The sequence below is a fragment of the Drosophila eugracilis genome, unplaced genomic scaffold (genome assembly GCF_018153835.1).
Source record: "Drosophila eugracilis isolate 14026-0451.02 unplaced genomic scaffold, ASM1815383v1 contig_2147, whole genome shotgun sequence".
NCBI classification, from domain to species: Eukaryota; Metazoa; Arthropoda; class Insecta; order Diptera; family Drosophilidae; genus Drosophila; species Drosophila eugracilis.
The window spans coordinates 279,568-297,714 of record NW_024573030.1 but is presented as its reverse complement, the minus strand read 5'-3'; the positions used below and the strand labels follow the sequence as shown (position 1 = coordinate 297,714).

At 33.6% G+C, this 18,147-nt stretch overlaps 1 protein-coding gene across 5 annotated transcripts in view; it reads right to left on the bottom strand.

The window, feature by feature from the left end:
• The window catches only part of LOC108118283 (homeotic protein female sterile), a 67,638-nt gene that overhangs the window by 14,131 nt on the left and 35,360 nt on the right, over positions 1-18,147 (bottom strand). For 2 of the 5 annotated variants that reach the window (XM_017230885.2, XM_017230886.2), the window contains exon 1: positions 532-657. The exons of the other annotated variants lie outside the window; for them this stretch is intronic. The gene's annotated coding sequence lies outside the window, so the exon portion shown is untranslated. Of the gene's footprint in view, positions 1-531; positions 658-18,147 lie in introns of those variants that run through there. 5 annotated transcript variants of the gene reach the window in all.

Below are 18,147 nucleotides of genomic sequence, written 5' to 3'. Positions count from 1 at the left end.
AAAGTTTCAATTATCAATTGCACCTGCTTTAAAAAAGGCTTGTTCTAGCGGGGAAAACCGCTGAGTGCCCGGCACTGTTTCTCTCGCAAAGTCGAGAGAAATCGACGGCGTCTAATTATGCTGCACCAACAAATACAACTAAAACAAGAACAACCATAGGGAGAGCACGAAGGAGAGACGGAGTGGAAGAGCGCAAAAAAAGATTTGAAGGGGGAGGTAGGGGAACGGAGAGAAAGAGAGCGACCCAGTCAGTGCAAAACAGACGACGACGACCCACGACAACAAAAAATGCAGCGAGTGACTACGACGAACGAGTTGCTCTCGCCCCTCCTCCTCATCACTTTTTCACAACCCCTCTCGATGACACTTTGAAAACAGTTTAATTTACTATTTGAGCAAACGCGAAATGCAAAAACAATCAGCACACACACACACATAAACACTCGGAAATAAACTTGAACGAAAAAAAATATAAAAAAACGAACACAGAGCAAAAAGAGTGTCGAATAAAATAAATAAAAGGCAACTGACGTTTAACGATGTGTCGTCGTTTTTCGTTTTGCGTTTTTTTCGCCGTTTCTTTTTTTTTTTTTGCTTCTTTCGTTTTCCTTTTTGGTTTGCGCTTCGTTTTGGCTGCGCGTGTTTTTCGTTTCAGTTATTATTGAGACTAAAAATGCGGCGTGAGATTTGATTGTGAGTAAGCGCAACGCAAAGCGCAAATCGTCAAAGCGGCGACGCCGGCAGAGACAGCGTTGGCGGCAGTGACGTCGGCAGAGCGCGGCTAACACGACAAAAAAGAAAAAATCAACGTAGTAATAATAATAAAAGGCGACGACATAGAAAATTCACAAAAGTAAAAGCCCACGAATGAGAAACGAAAAGCAAAAGGCGAACAGTTAAATACCACGGAAAAGCATCGAATATTACAGTAAGCACTCTAGAATATTACAGACTCTAATTTTGTAACATTTCAATATCTATAAAAAACTTTATGAAATATTTTTTTAATGTTTGATAACATTATATTAATAACTTATAATCATTAAATAGTCGGTTTAAGCTCTAAACCTATATGATGAAATTAGATGTGGAAGTTTTTCGATCGCGAAAGGTGGTTCCCGGAAAAACTAAAGCTTACCAACCGATATAAAGTCGAGTGGGCGTTCGGGCCAGAGCACAGACAGTAGGGCGTGGCACACAGTCATTGGCAGAAAATTTATGGGGCGAACAAACCGAAAAAAAGAAAAAATTGTCACCAACTCTTTTTTTTAAGCATGTTTCTGTATTTTTTTTTTCTTGCCCATGTCAATGGAAAGTATTTCATATGAGGTAATCGACTTTGTCGATGTGAAACGTTTTTCAGTTTATCAAAAATGTATAAAAATACCCGGCAAAACAAAACAAAATCGAAACCGAAGCCAAATAGCCAGACAAAGAAACAGAAAACATTACCGCATCTGTTGGAATGAATAATATTCCCCAATGTACATTATTTATAGGTGAGAAATCTCTTGACAAAAATTTCACTTCTCAAGCGAATGGAATTTTTGAGGACTATTAAAATGTTTAAAATTAAAATGAAACTGCAAGAGATGGGGAACAATTGGTTTATTTTTAGAACAGTTCAAGTGGGCAGGAAGAAAAGAAAGAAAAACAAATGGTGTTTAGTAATAATATTACTAATAAGAAATATATTATATTAAACATAGTGTATAAAATAGTATACGTATGTATGTGATATATATGGACTCTTGAATCGGAATGGTTCTGAGTTAACTTCATTATTCTTATCAATATATGTATGTATGTATTTACGTACGTACTTATGTATGACAGGGAGTCGTATTTATATGAAAGCAAGTACATTATGTACATGAGTAAAGAGAAAGATAACGAGAATGCAGAGGAAGCGGTGGGAAAATAGGGAGAAATACCACAGAGATTGCGATGGGGCTGGCTACTGTTATACGAATTCTAGGAACCGCATTTCGTATTCCTGTTTTACTGTTAGGTAAAGGCATAAAAAAAAATACACAATATAGAAAACGGTTATACAACTGTTATATGAACTTATAAAACATATTTTTTGACACAATATTAAATGATTTTCTTTAATTTTTCAGAATTTAGATTCCTTATCAACGTATTATGACATTTCACCTAGTAGTAACAATTCAAGTATCAATCAGTTTATGAATATACCCCGAGGAATTTGCAAAACTGATCAACATAATCGATTTGTCATTGAAACTTTGTGTATAAAAATAAGGTACAAATTACTTTGCTGTGAGGATGAGGGTGGCGAACTGTTTAAGAGTATTGAGTATATGGGGAGAATAATGACTCAACTCAACCTCGATTTGTACGTTTCTTCTTTGCCCCTCATCTTTATCGGGAGTTGCGCTTCAATCGCATTTCGCTGTCATCGTGTGACAGTTGGGCACACCAGAAGACCAGAATAAAATCGAGAAAAGACTCGAGAAAACAGGATAGCCTTCGATTTGCCTTTTGGCTGTGGGTTAAACGCAACCCGTTTTCCTGTAAATCGGTTTATAATATATATATATATCACATTATGCATGTATCTATATATTTATAATACGTATACGCATTATTTATTGATCAGTTGTGCTTCGCTTTGCCTTTTTTCTCTTTGAATGCCTATTGAGTTATTGATTTCGATTCCCATTTTTCCCATTTCGAAACCCCCTTTGGATTCTCCTCCCCTTATCTTGCAGTTTTTTATATTTGTTTTTATGTAACCATATACCATATACACTATATATGGGAAAATCTATTGAGGTGTGAGCTTATATAGCCTCTTTGCTTTAGAACATTGCCCTCAAGTTGGCTCAAGTTTGCTCTCTGAGCTTTTTTGTGAATTTTGTTCTACTCTTTTTTTTTTTTTTTTTTGTATTGCCATTGAAATAATTTGTACTTAAAATTGTTTAGATAAGATTTAATTAGAGCAAACAATGCAGTAAAAAAAAAACGGAGAAAGGAAAACCGAAAATACTGTGGAAAAAACTAATGAAAATATAAGTAATAATTTGTATGTTTTACCAATGGAAATCTCGTACGTATTTCATTATAATTTTAAACTTTTGAATTGAATAATTATTTTTAGTCATTAAAAAGTATTGTAAATTCATTTACGGTTCATTTGACTGATAATATTTTTAATTATTCTTCATGTCAATTTCCCCGACTATTTAAATGCGAATTTCAATGCGATTTTCAAGCATTTCTGGTTTCAGTTTCAGTTGAAATTTCAATCAAAAGAGCAACTCGTGAATATTTATCAGCCCGACTAATTGTGACATACTTAGTCGTAAATAAGAGTATGGATGTATGTACATGTACATATATATATATATAAATATATATCGGCGGGCACTATATACAGCGGCAACAACAACAATAAACACAAGTTGAGAGGCAATGGCGCACTTTAATAATAAAAATCATTCATACGTAATTTCATTGGAATTTCACGCTGCTCTTTCTCTTCATTTTTTTTTTTCTGCCGTTGCCTTTGCCTTCTTTTGTGTACGCTTTGGACCCTACTTCTGTTTTTTTTTTTTTCTTCAATTCTGATTGTGCCCCCAGATTCGTTGGCCATTTTTTTTTTTCATGATTTTTATCCAACAAACGAAGCGCACAAGCTTGAAAAGCTTTTTCTTTCCGGAACCATTCAAGCAGCTTCTTTTTGGACGATGAGTAATGAAAATGGTCCCAAAAATGATTGTTTAAAGTAAAATCAAAATAAAAATTTCAATAATGGTTTGTTCATTAAAATATTTTTCAGATTTTAAAAATGATTGCGGGATTCGAACTCTAATTTTAAAGTAAAAATCTGTAATAACCTCAAGAATTTCCATTATTTTCAAATATTTATCAACACGCTTTTGGCCTTTAGTTACTAGTATTACTAAATACAATTGTTATAATAATAACACCCTAAAGTATATATATATATGCTTAATAGCTTTTCAAGGAGTGTTTCCTTTGTTTGCTGAACACATTTGGTCAACGGGGCGTATGCGTGATGCTTATGCTTGCGCTTGGTGGTTTCTGTAGTTTTGATTGGTTTCAGCCATCATCATCGGCAATGGCTAACTGTCTCAGCTGGTACACCACCAGCAGCCCATCCCTAGCAGCACTGCCACGCCACATCCTCTTAACTCTCAACGCATAACAATTTCCTTTTGAATTTTGGTCCAGAGATTTTCCACTCGCCAAAAATTCGCAGCTCACTTTTGGGTTAACGATTAGTGGAAAGGCGGCAGGGGGAGTAGGAGGTTTTGGGTTGGATTGGGGGAGGTTCTTTTGGCTAAAAGCGGGTGGTGGATTTGGATTCCTTTTTGTTGCCAAAACCAGACTGCCACTGGAATTGTTTTGTGTCTCGCTTGCACTTATAGCCAAAACATTGAGAGCAACAGCAACATCTGAGTGCAGAACTAACTAAACAACAACAAAAGTGAAGGCAAAGCAGCGACAGAACTGCAGCAGAGGATGGGCAGAAGCGGCAATACACTTGAAAGAATATTGGTGCCCATTCATTGGAAATTTAAAATTAAATTTTATTTTTTTTGTATTATTTTAAGACCTTTCTGACAAACATTCGAAATATCTTAACAAATATTATGGCTTTCGTATCTCACTAAACACTAGATTTTTTTTTAAAAAAAAAGGTAATAGATTTTGCTCAGTGTATCAGTTGGAGAAAGCAGTGCAATCATCAGCAGAGGCTGAATAACTAGCGGAGAAAGAGCCAAAGGGGAGAGGTGGGCTGGGTGTGCTTTCCCCCATGGGAAGCTGAAGAGGTGAAATAGTGGGTTGTAGTGGTGAGGGGCGCAAAAGAGGAAAGAGGGGGGTGGTAGAATGGCCTGCCAAATACACAGAGGCCAAACCCGAAGCCAAAGCAAATATTTCAAACTCTCCTGGAAATATGGAAAGTTTGTGTGCGTGTGAGCTGCGTGCTTTTGCACTAGTATGCGTGTGGGTCGGTGTATGTAGGTGTGTGTGTGTGAGCTTTGAGAGCATCAACATATGTGTGTGTGGTGTGGTGTGGTGTTCGTGTGCTTTGGGCCAAATGCATTCGGCGTTTCTGCACCTGCTGCACTCTAAAATCCACCTTGCCCCCATCCCTCACAAATTTACCACCCTTTTTTCTACACTTGGAAAAAAGTCGAACTATTAAGATAAGTCCGTTTTTAAAACTATAAGACTATGTTTAGTCAAATTATGACACCAAAAAAACATTAAACATTATATTTTAGCAAAAATTCTGATCCAAATTTTTTGTCAAAAAAATAATCAGAATTTTTCTTACAGAAATGGAACTAATGGGCCGATTATAGAATGTCATACATCCCTGAAATCGTAATTAAAATTCCAAAAAAACTGGATTCACAGATAAAAATGTAAAATTTTGGTTATTTTTTGCAAATTTTGATGATGTTACCCCTAACAGAAAATGCGAAAAATTGCCAAAAATTCAACTTCACAAAATCGTTAAACGAATGATGAGAAAAGTTAGTTTTGGTAGATAGCTTTACAAAACAGTCTTTATTTTAGCTGTACGTCTTGTTTTGGGTAAGTTATAGGTGTAAAACCGATTGAATATATTACAATTTTCTATCCAAAGTCATAGTCCTGATTTCGGCCTCAAAATAATCAGAATTATTCTCATAACAAAGCCAAAAGTTGTCGGAATATAATAAGTTATATATCGCTGAACTCGTAATTAAAATTGGAGACGAACTGTATTCAAAGTTTGAAATAGCAAATTTTGGCAATTTTTCGCAAATTTTGATAATGTTACCCTTTACAGAAAATGTGAAATTTTTGGAAAAATGTATTTTTTGAAAATCAGCTTTCAAATGACGAGAAAAGTTAGCTTAGGTTGTTAGATGTGTATAACACTCACTATTTTTTAGCCTTTTCTATTTTTGACCATTTTTTTAGTTTTCATTTAATAATTTAATTTTTGTCAAAAAGTCAAATTCTGATTTAAAGCATTGAAAAATCCGCAAAAGAACAAGACTTTTCTTTTTGTGTACTTTCACATCCCTTTTCTAACCACCTCCTCTTTGTATTCGCTTTTCTCCTTGGCGTCTTTTTTGGCTGTGTATCAATTTCAAAATGGCGGAGTGAATGTTGCCACGGGGCGAAACAGGGGGTGGGGAAAGTTGGAGGGGGGCGGGGGGTTTGGAAAGTAAAGCCCCCTCCCCCCATCTACCTACCACATCACCCACTCAACATACATGAATGTGTGCGTGTCTCGCGCTATTTGGCGGAAGTCACAAACTTATTGGTTAGCAACGGACCAAAAAGAGGGACAAACAGTGACGTAGGGGGGAGGTGTAGAAATAGAAAGGGGGTGAGGAGGTGCAAAATGGAAAGGGGGAGGTGACGTAGAAAAGCCCGGACAAAATGGCGGACATGGCCTAGAGACGTGTAAACGAAAGCACTAACAACAACACGAACAACAACTACAACCATAAAACCGAGAAATTTCTGCCAACGATTGACATTTTCCAGTTTGCAAGTTTTCCACGAATGTTGCAACGATTTTCCGGCTACCAACGAAATTTCTACTGCATTCCACAATCAATTGAATTTCCCAAAAGGATCGAATAATGAAATTGTATAAAAACTAAAATTAAAAATGTATTCTACTAGATTTTCTCTCCTGTTCTATAAACTTTTTATACATCATTCAAATAGATTAATCCATTTTTAAGAAAAACCTGTGCCCCTTTTTGCTTTCACATAATACTCACGTAGGACAGATACATCGCTTTGCTATATCCATAAAAAGTATTTCAAGACACAAATAATAACAAACTGTTTTATATCCTTACCTGAAAATAAAGAGAAATATAAATAACCATTTAGTTAATTTATAATGAAAATTTACAATCTGTAAAGTTCTTAACACCTTAAGGCTTCTAAATGTTACTCAATTTTCCCAAGGAACAGCTTGGTTTTTCTAAAGACGTGTCCAAAGGCAAAACTGTGTTATTAAATGAAAATTTTTGCAAATTTTCCCTCCTTAGGGTACAAAAAAAAAAAAAAATAACACACACACACAGACAAACATCTCTGAAAGTCTTTGTTAAAGTTCAGGGAAAATGTTGCGCAGCAAAATATGCTTCAAAAACACAACACACACACACACACATTCACTTTTGCGTCTATTTTCCGGCCACACTTTCTCCCCCTTACCCACCCAAACCAAGTAGAAAAACTAACTCAACATGACTCTGATTTCAACACATGGAAAACCACCAACCCACCGAAACCGCCCACTCTTAATTTTTTCCATTCGACACTTGTAATTCACCACAGGCCAAAAAGTGGGTGGCAAAAAATTAAGGGGCGGGGCTAGCGTGTTAAATTATTTAAAGTTTCCCCAACAAGATGATGGAGTCAGCCGAGCACAGACAGCGGAAAAGCGGGGAAAAACGCGAGCGTTAAAACAAAAGGTACGAGTGAGAAAATATGAAAAGAAATATAAAATAAGTGGGTAGAACAAAATAAAAGGAAAATTGAAGGCGAAAAAAACAACAAGAAAATTCAGGACGAAGGACGACACACGCAGGCGTGGGTTAGGGATTTTCCACGGGGGGTTTTCCGGGGGACTTTTCACTGCCTTTTGGACATCGCATCCTTCGTGTCGTCGTTTGTCGGTTTTATGGTCTCGTCTCATCTGCTTTTCCTGCCCATTTTCTCCGCCTTTTTACCATCCCCCCCCCATCCCATTTTCCTCCTCCCATTACTTTTCCTTGCGTTCGCCATGCTTTTCGTTGGTGGTTGGTTAACAATTTTTCTTCAGCTGAATATTATATCATTTTACTTCTCTCATTGGCCCAACACAAATAAAGCAAACAAACAATATAAACAAACAAAAAAGTAGACAGATACAAATATATATATTGCTGACTTGGGAAAAACGTTTTAAAAAATGTTGTTTTGTGTTAGAAATATAATAAAACAAATATAAAACATTAAAGAAACAATCATAGCACCCCTACTTTTCTATGTAATCAGGTTAAACTTTTATACTTTTAGCCTCGAATTAATCAAGTCACGCGATTAAAGTTAATGCAATCGTCAGGAAAAATGGAACAAGTACAAAGTCTTCAAGGACATAAAAACAAATTAAAATACAAGTTTTTCTTTCTTTAAAAAAAATTCAATTTAATTCCTACTTAAGGCTCTGACAAAGTGAAACCAGCAATTAATCCATAATCCTTAAGTCTTATTCTCTGTTTTCATCCCCTAACAATCCTTACATTGTATGTCAATTATCACCACAAGGTTTCGTTGGCCCACGCAGCGTATGAATTACTTATTAAGTATACGCCTTGTTAACCCCCGCAGATAATGTTTTCATTGCGAAAAGGCAAAGCTAAAGAAACGAAATATACTGAAAAGTTAGAAGTATTAAAGAAAGACCTAATCGAATACCATACATAAATTTAAAAAAAATTTTTCTTAAATATTTTTCTTTTTAAGTGAAAAAAAAAATGAAAAATAAGCCAACAAAAATTTCCTTGCATAATATTTAATAACATTTGGAGTGCGTGTATCTCAAATAAATAAAACAATTAAATGAATGAAATTAAACCAAAAATACGATAAGAAATTTTTTAAATGAAAAACTAGAACTCATTTTAGCTGATAAAACTGAAACCGAAGACCCCACCCAAAGTGTAATTCCCAAATCAAAGGTTAAAATAGTAAACTTATCTACGATTTGTTTGCCCAGCAATTATTTCACTTTCCAACTTAACTCGAGTGCAAAAATGAATTTTGAACTTTAAACCAAGAGTGGAATTCAGTTTTTCGATTTGTGAATTATAGACACTTTGACTTTGTGCATTATTTATTTACCCCTCACGTTTTACAATAACACACCAAAAAAGGCAATAAATGAACCCGAAATAAATCGATGTTATGTTTAACTATATATAGATAGACTTTAGCTATATATAAAGCAACCATAAAGAAGTGTTGTTGCTAGGGCCTAAAGTTTTGTTGCTCTGTAAAATAGTCGAATGCCAATAAGACAAAAAATATATATCAAACAAACAGAGACAGGTATAGAGGAGCGAAAAATACAGGTACAAACTGAACAAAAAACTTGAGTAGTTTAGCAACTTTGTCATAGCAATGCACTCCAAATGGAATGGAATTTTTAAAAACTAAGTAAGCTAAAGGAAAAAATGAGTCAAAAAACCAGAGTCAACAAAATGTTTAAGCTTAAAGTAGTTTAAGTTCTTTATGCCTAACAAATAATAGTATTAAAACTATCTAAATTAATATAAATAACAAGTGAAATGAATGTGTTTAATGTTAAAGTAGTTCAAAGATTATTTATTTAATAGAATCCTTTTGGAAAACATTGAAAATTGTTGTTAGCAAACACTTGACAACAAATTAATGGAATGGTAAATTGTGGGTGGGAATGGGAAAGTGGATTTTAACAAGAAATCGATGAAAACAAATTACATTTTGTTTTAGCAGTACAATTTTCTTGTTTTTGTGTTCATTTCGTGTAAAATGCAATTTGTACTTTGTTTTCATGTTTTTTGTTTTTATTTTAAGGGGTGCGAGTGCGAGAGTTCGATTCGATTTGTTTCGCTTTTCGGATTTTCGGTTGCTTTTGTAATTTGTTTTTGGTCATTGATTGCAATTGCAAAAACAGCAACAACAACAACGATCACTTTAGAGAGGCATTTGCAATATACACAAGTCTGTCTGTATGTAAATTGCTTTGTTTATGGGCCAAGCGAACAAAGCAAAAGCGAAAAAATCGGCAACAGAGAAGTATGTATATAGTACATATATTTATATATATATATATGTATATATATATATATAGTAGTATGTAGATGCTGCCGATTGCATAAATACAAAATTCAATTGAAAGTCGTTCAAGTGCAAAATACGAGAAAAGAAACTAAACAACAAAAAATTCAAATAATATTAAAGAAGGGTACAAATTTATATAAAAAACGAATGGGAAATGCTCTAAAATAATGGAACTAATTTAAATTATAGAAGACTGTAATATTCCAAAGAGTTTTATCAAGAAGAAACAGTAATTTAATTTAATTTGTATGCCTCTAACAAATGGTTAGCCATTTAATCCGCTTTTTCTTAGAATTCAGTTTGATCAAAGTCTTACTTAGTAGTAGTAGAGATCTGAGATGCAAAGATCATCGATTTATAGTCACAATGCCTTTATATAGCAATGATTTCTCTGTTTGTTCATTATGAATGGCGTGCAAAACTACAACGAAATGTATACAAAAACAACGAAATGAGCAACAAAAATGAAATGCAGTGAAAATGTGGGGGGGAAATTGGAAAATCTTTGAGTTAGTATTTGATTGGTTTTCAGGGAAAATCTTCAAGTGCATTCAAAAGGTGCACTTGAAATGAAAACTTATATATTCTGAGAAGTATAAAATCAAAATAGTTTAGATTTTCCTTTGCCACATTTTCAGTTTGAAATACTTTTTTGTCTTTCTCTTTGCACATGTGTTTTAGATATTTTTTTTAAATCGAAATTTCGATTCATTGAACTGCACTTACATGGGTGTATAAATATATATACATATATATATAAAGTGAGGGGGGTGTCGTTGGTTAGCGGAAAACCAGTTTTCCGTCTCTCGGCTTCAGTTGAGTTCCAATTGCAATCGCAATTCCACAATTGTCAACTGCCTTTCTAAGCGATTTCTTTGGATTTGAATGCAGTACCGATATAGACACAAAAATGTATATATATATATATCTCACAAATCGATAAACACTTCTGAAAGATACACAGACAATGGGAACCAGATTTGCACTGCTTAAAGAAAAATGTTTTCCCCTGAAGTCTAAAACTCTTTCAATAGCCAATTTGCCTTGACTGTTCCAATCTTCATTTTCTTCAAGATGTTTAATTACTGAAACAGGCATTTATGAACACGAAAAGTCAACAAATTAATATAAATAAAGACAAACACACACACACACACAAGTATGTATATAGAAAGACAAAGTGATAAGGGAAATAAACAAATAGGGAGAAATTAAAAACAGAGAATTGGAGGTGGTGATAGTGCTCATCATTTCGAGAACAGATTGCAAGGCAATGAATGAACGTGAATTTCCAAATGCCACGTTTCAAATCATTTGATTTACAAAATAGTATCGCTTTTCCCCTGGCAGTTTATTCATTTAGTTTTGAAACTATAATTATTTTATTTTTTTTCTATTGTTGAAACTTATTTAACGCCGAGGATGGATCTTGTACTAACAAACTAACGTTCCAATTGCCAACCGTTCTCTCTCTTTTTCAGCTGCCCGCCTCTCTCTCTCGGAAATCTAATTGGAAATTGTGACTAGTTGGGAACTGCTCGCTGGCCGCCTTCTCAATGATAATCCAATTAAATAACAACAGTTATAGATCTACGACTGTGTGTGTGCGTGTGACTGTGTGAATGTAAGGAGGGGGGGGGGGAGAGTGGGTATATAGACGCCATCTCCCTCACACCCCTATACAATCAGATACATTCGATGTATCTGTGTAAATGTATCTGTATCTTTGGGGCTGGGAATCTGTATCTGTGCCTGTATCTATTTGCAGTCCAAGTGCATTTATAAATCAAATAATCTCGGTGCTGACGTCCATCGTTTCTGTTTCCAACTTCGATTTCTTCGCCTTTCACCCCTCTCCTATATCTGCCCCGCATTTTTCACCCTCAGAAACTTCCCAATGACGTCAACATCCGATGGCTTTTCATTTGTGGGTTTTATAAAAATAGCAAATAGTAAATAGTAAATAATACAAAAACAAAAAAATAACAAGAAGTGATAGAAACAAACAACTATTCATAAGGAATGCACTGAAAATAAGGTTTGTTAATCAATTAATATAGGAAAGAGAATGTAGACGTAGGAGATAAGCCTCAAAAAATCATGAAAATTAACAAATTTTAAAGCTAAATATATTCCTAAACTTACATATACTTTAAAGAAATATTTTTGGTCGAAAGCATAGCGAAACTTACCTAGAAAGAAAAGAAATATAAAAAGACAATTAGTTTATGGATTGAATTTTATAAAAAACCTTAAAAAACTTATAGATTTATTAATATTTATATTTCTATTTCATACGATTACGAATTAGTAACAAGTAGAAAGTACAAAACTTGCCAGACATATGCTTTTACATGGGGGACAAAGCACAGACATTGTCCACAAAAATATTTATGAAAAAACCCAACCCTACTGTACAACCACCACAAAACTTTTACTTGCCAACGCATTTATTTCATTCTCAAGGATAAAAGACATTTCCAAAGGGCATAGTTAAAACCCAGAAAAGGATGAAAACAAAAACAGCCGAATCTAAAAGCAAAAATCCAACCCCATGGTCAACCTCACTTAACAACAAATGAATAATAACAGTAATAATAAAGAATCATAAAGAAAATTAAGTTGTAACCATAATTTTTCTTATGTTTTATGTAAAACTTTCATATATCAAAAGGTTTTACTAAAATAACTTTTTGCTGTTTTAACTAAAAGTTCTTAAAGTTGTTATCCCTTCCATATGTATGAATCGTTTGGCAATTGACTGATTTGTCGGGTGTACTGCTAGCCTCTGAATTGAAAGCTCTTTTAATTTCTTTGTTATTATGCTGAACAGTTTTCGAGCAGCAGCTGGTCCTCATTTCTCGATGTATCTCTGTGAGTGTGGTTGTGAATGAGCTTGCAAACTTGCAAAGGTGCCCAAGCAAATAAAATGAAGAAACAAAAAAAAAAAGAGGAACAGTGAAAAAAATACTTTCAAAGATTTCTTTTTTTTTTTCGTATTTAGTTTTTTTGCAATGACAAAAACTCTTAAGAAGAGTCTTATTTTTTTGACCACTGGTGTAGTTGTTCATGTAAATGCCAGCGTTTTTTATGGGTTCCATTCTCCGGCGTTTCTTTTGGGAAACACAACACAACTTACACAAAAGTTCAGCAAAGCAAATTACGTAGTTGATTTCCCTGCGTTCGACAGCAAATTTTAATAATAACAATACTACTACGCATAAATCTGAGCAAACACAAAACTGACGCAATACACTAAGTACACAAAAGACAATGATGCAGTGAGAGAAATTGTTTTTAATTGTTTAAAAATTATAAAATTTGTCAAGCAAATAATGTTAAAACGGACCATCCTTTGGTTTATATTTCTAACATGATTTAATTTGATATTTTATTTAAATTTTATGTTTTTTCTTAAAGTGTAAATCAACAAATACACCACGGATCAAAAAAAGATGCTTAGGAATGAGACAATTGCCGCATCAGTTGGAGTTCAGTTCTTTCTACCACCTCTTTTTCACGACGCATTAAGAAACTGAATGAAGAGCTGGCACTAACTGGGGATTAAAAATAGAGTGGAGGTGGAGGTATCGACAGGCTTATTACCTTTTTTTTTGTTAAATAGTAATCATTATAAAAATACTTTTAAGCTTACTTATTACTTAAAATAAAGAAATAAATAAATTAACTCAAAAGGATACTTAATAAAATCTAAACATTTTGAAGTCTTGAACATAATAATCTTCTTCCCTGTATATTCCTGTCCTATATCCCTACAAAAAAGGGTACTTTTCTTCCTTTTTTTCAAAGGAGGGAGGTTTGTAGGATATATAATAAAAGAGTGGCCACTGTGTGTGTAGGTTCCCCTGACTGGATTCCTATATACTCCGCGCATTGTCTCGCCTTGTTATACATATTCCTATATATATATATATAATGTACCCATATTTGTATCTCAACTCGACAATTGGCCGTTAGTTGTGGGCCGGAACAAGAAAAAAAGAAGAAAAAAAAAACAACAGATTCTCCATATACACACAAAACAAAATAATATAATTTTGTATATACATACATATATATAGACACACACCTCGGACGAGGTCAAATTCACACGAATATTTGTCGAACTAGGGAGGAAAAATAAGTGCCTAAATTGCTTATAGTGGGTGTTGTTTGCACCCACTGTATTTTCGACGATATAAGGGATTTTACATATATATTTATATACATATATATATTCATTCATTAACTCAATCTATTTTTGGAGGCAGTAAATGTAATTGGGCGAAAAATGGCAAAAGGAAAAGGTTAATTTAAGTAGATTTTTCATAACCTAATTTGGTTTTCATTGGGATAGGTGTATGAATAGGTATGAAATTTTATATAATTTTTTACCTTAAATTTAAATGGTATTTTTCGATTTACAAGAAGTTTCTTCAGCTTAAAAAAGAAAATTCATATATTCCTGGCTTTAACCTTTAGCATTTGGTCTGGACTTGTCGTCAGTCGACGTGAGCTCAATGTCATTTCTATCAATGGGCGGCTAGAAGTTTCGGAAAACGACGACTATTTGAATCTGGGGTTGGGAAATGGGAAAAGGGATGGCAAGGGCGGGGATGGAAAAACCACGTGGAAGCAAACAACAACGCAGAAGAAAATTGATTGAAATGCGCAGTTTTTTTTTTTTTTTTTTGTTATATTTTTTGATTGCAAAAATGGAATTAGAACTGGAAATGTAAGCCCTGTCACATTTTAAGGCGTAATTAACATGTTCCCAGACGAAAAACGAAAAGAGATGACAAGACGAGTAAGAGAGAGATAGAGATACCAAAATGTAATACATTTCACTTTTGCCCTTTTTTTTTCGGGGTTGCAAATTTCGCACGATTCTTGTTTCAGAGTTTTAGGGCTCAAACAAAAGCAGAATTGTCGTTCATTCAATTATCTTCAATGCACACAGATACACAGACCGCAAAAGGAACAAAAAAAACAACGAAACACCGATACAAATGAAGATAGAGAGACACAGATTCGTTTTGTATCTAGATACAGAATTTCCATAATGTTCCATGACGTTCCTGAAATGCCATTAGTCTCTCGCTCTCTCTCTTAGAATATCCCCCAGTTCTCTTTGCTAGATAATTGAAAAGGCAGGTGATAGACATTCTATACTAAATATTACATATTCCATAGGTTTTCATTTTGAAATTTGTGAGATTTTCAAATTAAATACACTCCCATTTTTCACTTTGGCAAACATCAATCTTTTACATTTTTGCAGCTATGAAATTCCAGATATTTTCTTTACACTAAAACTACAGGCTCTTCCATTGGTTTGCAATCAAACAAATATGGTAAAAATAAATTCAATTTTTACACCATGAATATCAATTTCATTTTACCAACTACTACTACTACTACTACTAAAATCAAGGTAAACACAACAGACCACAAGACTTAGGCCAACATAGTGTTCTTTCTAACAGATATTCATACATAAACAGAGGTACAAAAACCATTTTGAGTGCATGTGCCAATCTTTCAGCAGAACAAATAGTGTAAAATGAAAATCAAACCAAAAAGAAATGTCTATTGCAAAAGCTTACTGAATGTATGGTACATATGTATATAGATTGTACACACACCGAATAAAACAAAACAATCATATTGAAAAATATCGGCCATCTAGCAGTGTAGTACACATAGTATATATAAAAAGGGGATTCTATTCCTCCACGACCATTTCACACATTATATGGAAGTGAAAAAAAAATGAATGCAACCAAAAAATGACGCATTAGTTTGCCTAAATAAACAACAATAAATGCGATATGAATCGAAGTCGTTATACAATGGTGCTTAGAATAATAGAAGTAATGTATTTATTTAATGAAAACAATACTTTTTTCAATGTTCTTGATAAAGAAATGGATATATCTATTATAAACCTTAAGAACAAAGTTATTTCTGTTTTTATCCTTAAGTTTGTATTACTAAAACCTAAAAGTATCTATTATTCTCACATCCTATGCTTATGGAACCCTCAGATATACTATATTTTATATACACATCTATAGATACACATTCTATAATGCCGCCACAGAGACGATGTATTGGCATTGACATTGAAATGCATTATTTTTTGTGTGAATTCATTTGTGCTACCTCCACAAATTTTGCACTATAAAAATAGACATAAGGGTTATACAGATGGTCAGATATATATATATATATATATCACATAAGGGGTAGATAAAATGGGAGTCCTTCTGGCGTTTTGCCTGATCGAACACGAGGTAAAACTATATGGGGTTGGTTTTTGATGACTCATGGAATGATTACCTTATGTGTGTGTTTCATCATTATGATGAACTCAGTGAAATGATATTTCCTCATTTCCAAACACAACTTGAACTTTAGATTAGCCAGATTAATGAGTAATGGCGAAAGATCAACAAAAGTGATATATGTATGTATTGCAGTTAGATATAGATAAGATTAGATAAGGAAATCATGACTATAATGTATATATCGTGATAATCTATATGGCTGTTAATGGTATCCCTTATTTATTCAACTATTTCCAAATATTCTTTGATATATTTTTATTATTAACATTCGAAACTTACATAAAAATCTTTATAAAACAAATAATAAACATCGTCCTCGAGATTATTGTTATTATTGAGTAATTGTTGTTGTTGTAGCTGCTGCTGCTGCTGGTTGTTGTTTGTGTTATTATTGTTATTGTTATTACTATTATTATTGTTATTGTAACTGTATTGATAATTGTTGTGACAACTATTACTGCTATTATTGTTGTTATTTATTTGATTGTTACACACTAGCAAATGTTGTTGTTGTTGTTGTTGCTGCTGCTGCTGTGGCAATAATAAAAGTTGCTGTTGTTGTTGTTGCTGCTGCTGCTGTTGCACTTGCAATATATGTTGCTGCTGTTGTTGATGGTGAAGATGGTGATGATGGAAATGTTGTTGATAGCTGGGCGCCTGCAATTGCCAATTTTGCATTGCACACACATGTAGATAAAACCGCTACACATGAATATATACACACTCTATATAATATATTTAACTTTTTTTGTATCTTTTTTTTCTGTAACTGCCTGCGTGAAAAAAAATGCACAAGAAAAAAATTAAAACACACAATAAAAAATCGCTTTTTTTTATTATTATTAATATTTTATAATTTGATTTTTTATTATGTTCGATTTAAAATCTTCTTTTTTGTTTAAACATTTATTTATTCTTTTTTTATACTCATTTATTTGATGTTGCCTTTTCTTACTCAATATTTTATTGCCTTCGTTTTTTTTTTTTTACTTTTATTTTTGATTGCCTTTTTATTTTCGATTTTCGCTTCTTATTGTTTCTGGTTTTTATTTATTTTTGTTTGCTTATTTAAACTTGAAATGAGCTCAAGGTAAAAAAATTTGTATCAACGACCGCAGTGACGTCAACGTCAACGTCGACTGCGACAGCGGCGTTGGCAGAGCAAAACACTTGAAAAAAATAACTCGACCAGCTGTTAAACACTGTTATGCCATTTAACAGTTCTTTTTTTTTTGTTTTTTTGTGTTGCTTTTAACCAAAGAAAAAACAGATAAGGAAAATGGCTTTCAGCTATTTTTAAACTAAGTACTTTTATTTCGTTTTCGGTTTTTTCGCTCACTAAGTTAATTAATTTGTATTGCCTTATATATATATATATAAATATATATATTTTGTAATCTTTTGTCAATGCTGTTGTTGTTGTTGTTGTTGTTGTGTTGTTGTATTTATATTTATATTTAGCTCGCGCCGCGTATTTTGTTGTTGGTTAGTTTGTTTTGCTTTTTCGACTGAGGGAAAAAATAAATTAAACGAAACGATGACGCTGCTCTCTGTCGACGTCGACAGAATGCACTCACACACACATTAACAGGCACACAAACGAGAAGAATATATGTATGTACGCAAAAAGGCATTGAAAGCAAAGCTACAAAAATTGTTCGTAGGGCGCAAGCAAATACAAAAAAAAAAAAAAAAAAAAAAAACAAGGAAAAAAACATGAGAACATAAGCCTGTATCTGTGTGCAAAGGCACACACAGATATGGCTCACACACACACACACTCATACAAACGCACACACGCAAGTGCAAAAACTGTAGCAAGGCAAAAACAAAAATGTTCTAGCATAACTGTTCTGGTTACCACCTACCCCACACTACCCCAATCCCCCTACCACTTTGGGCCCCTTTTTCC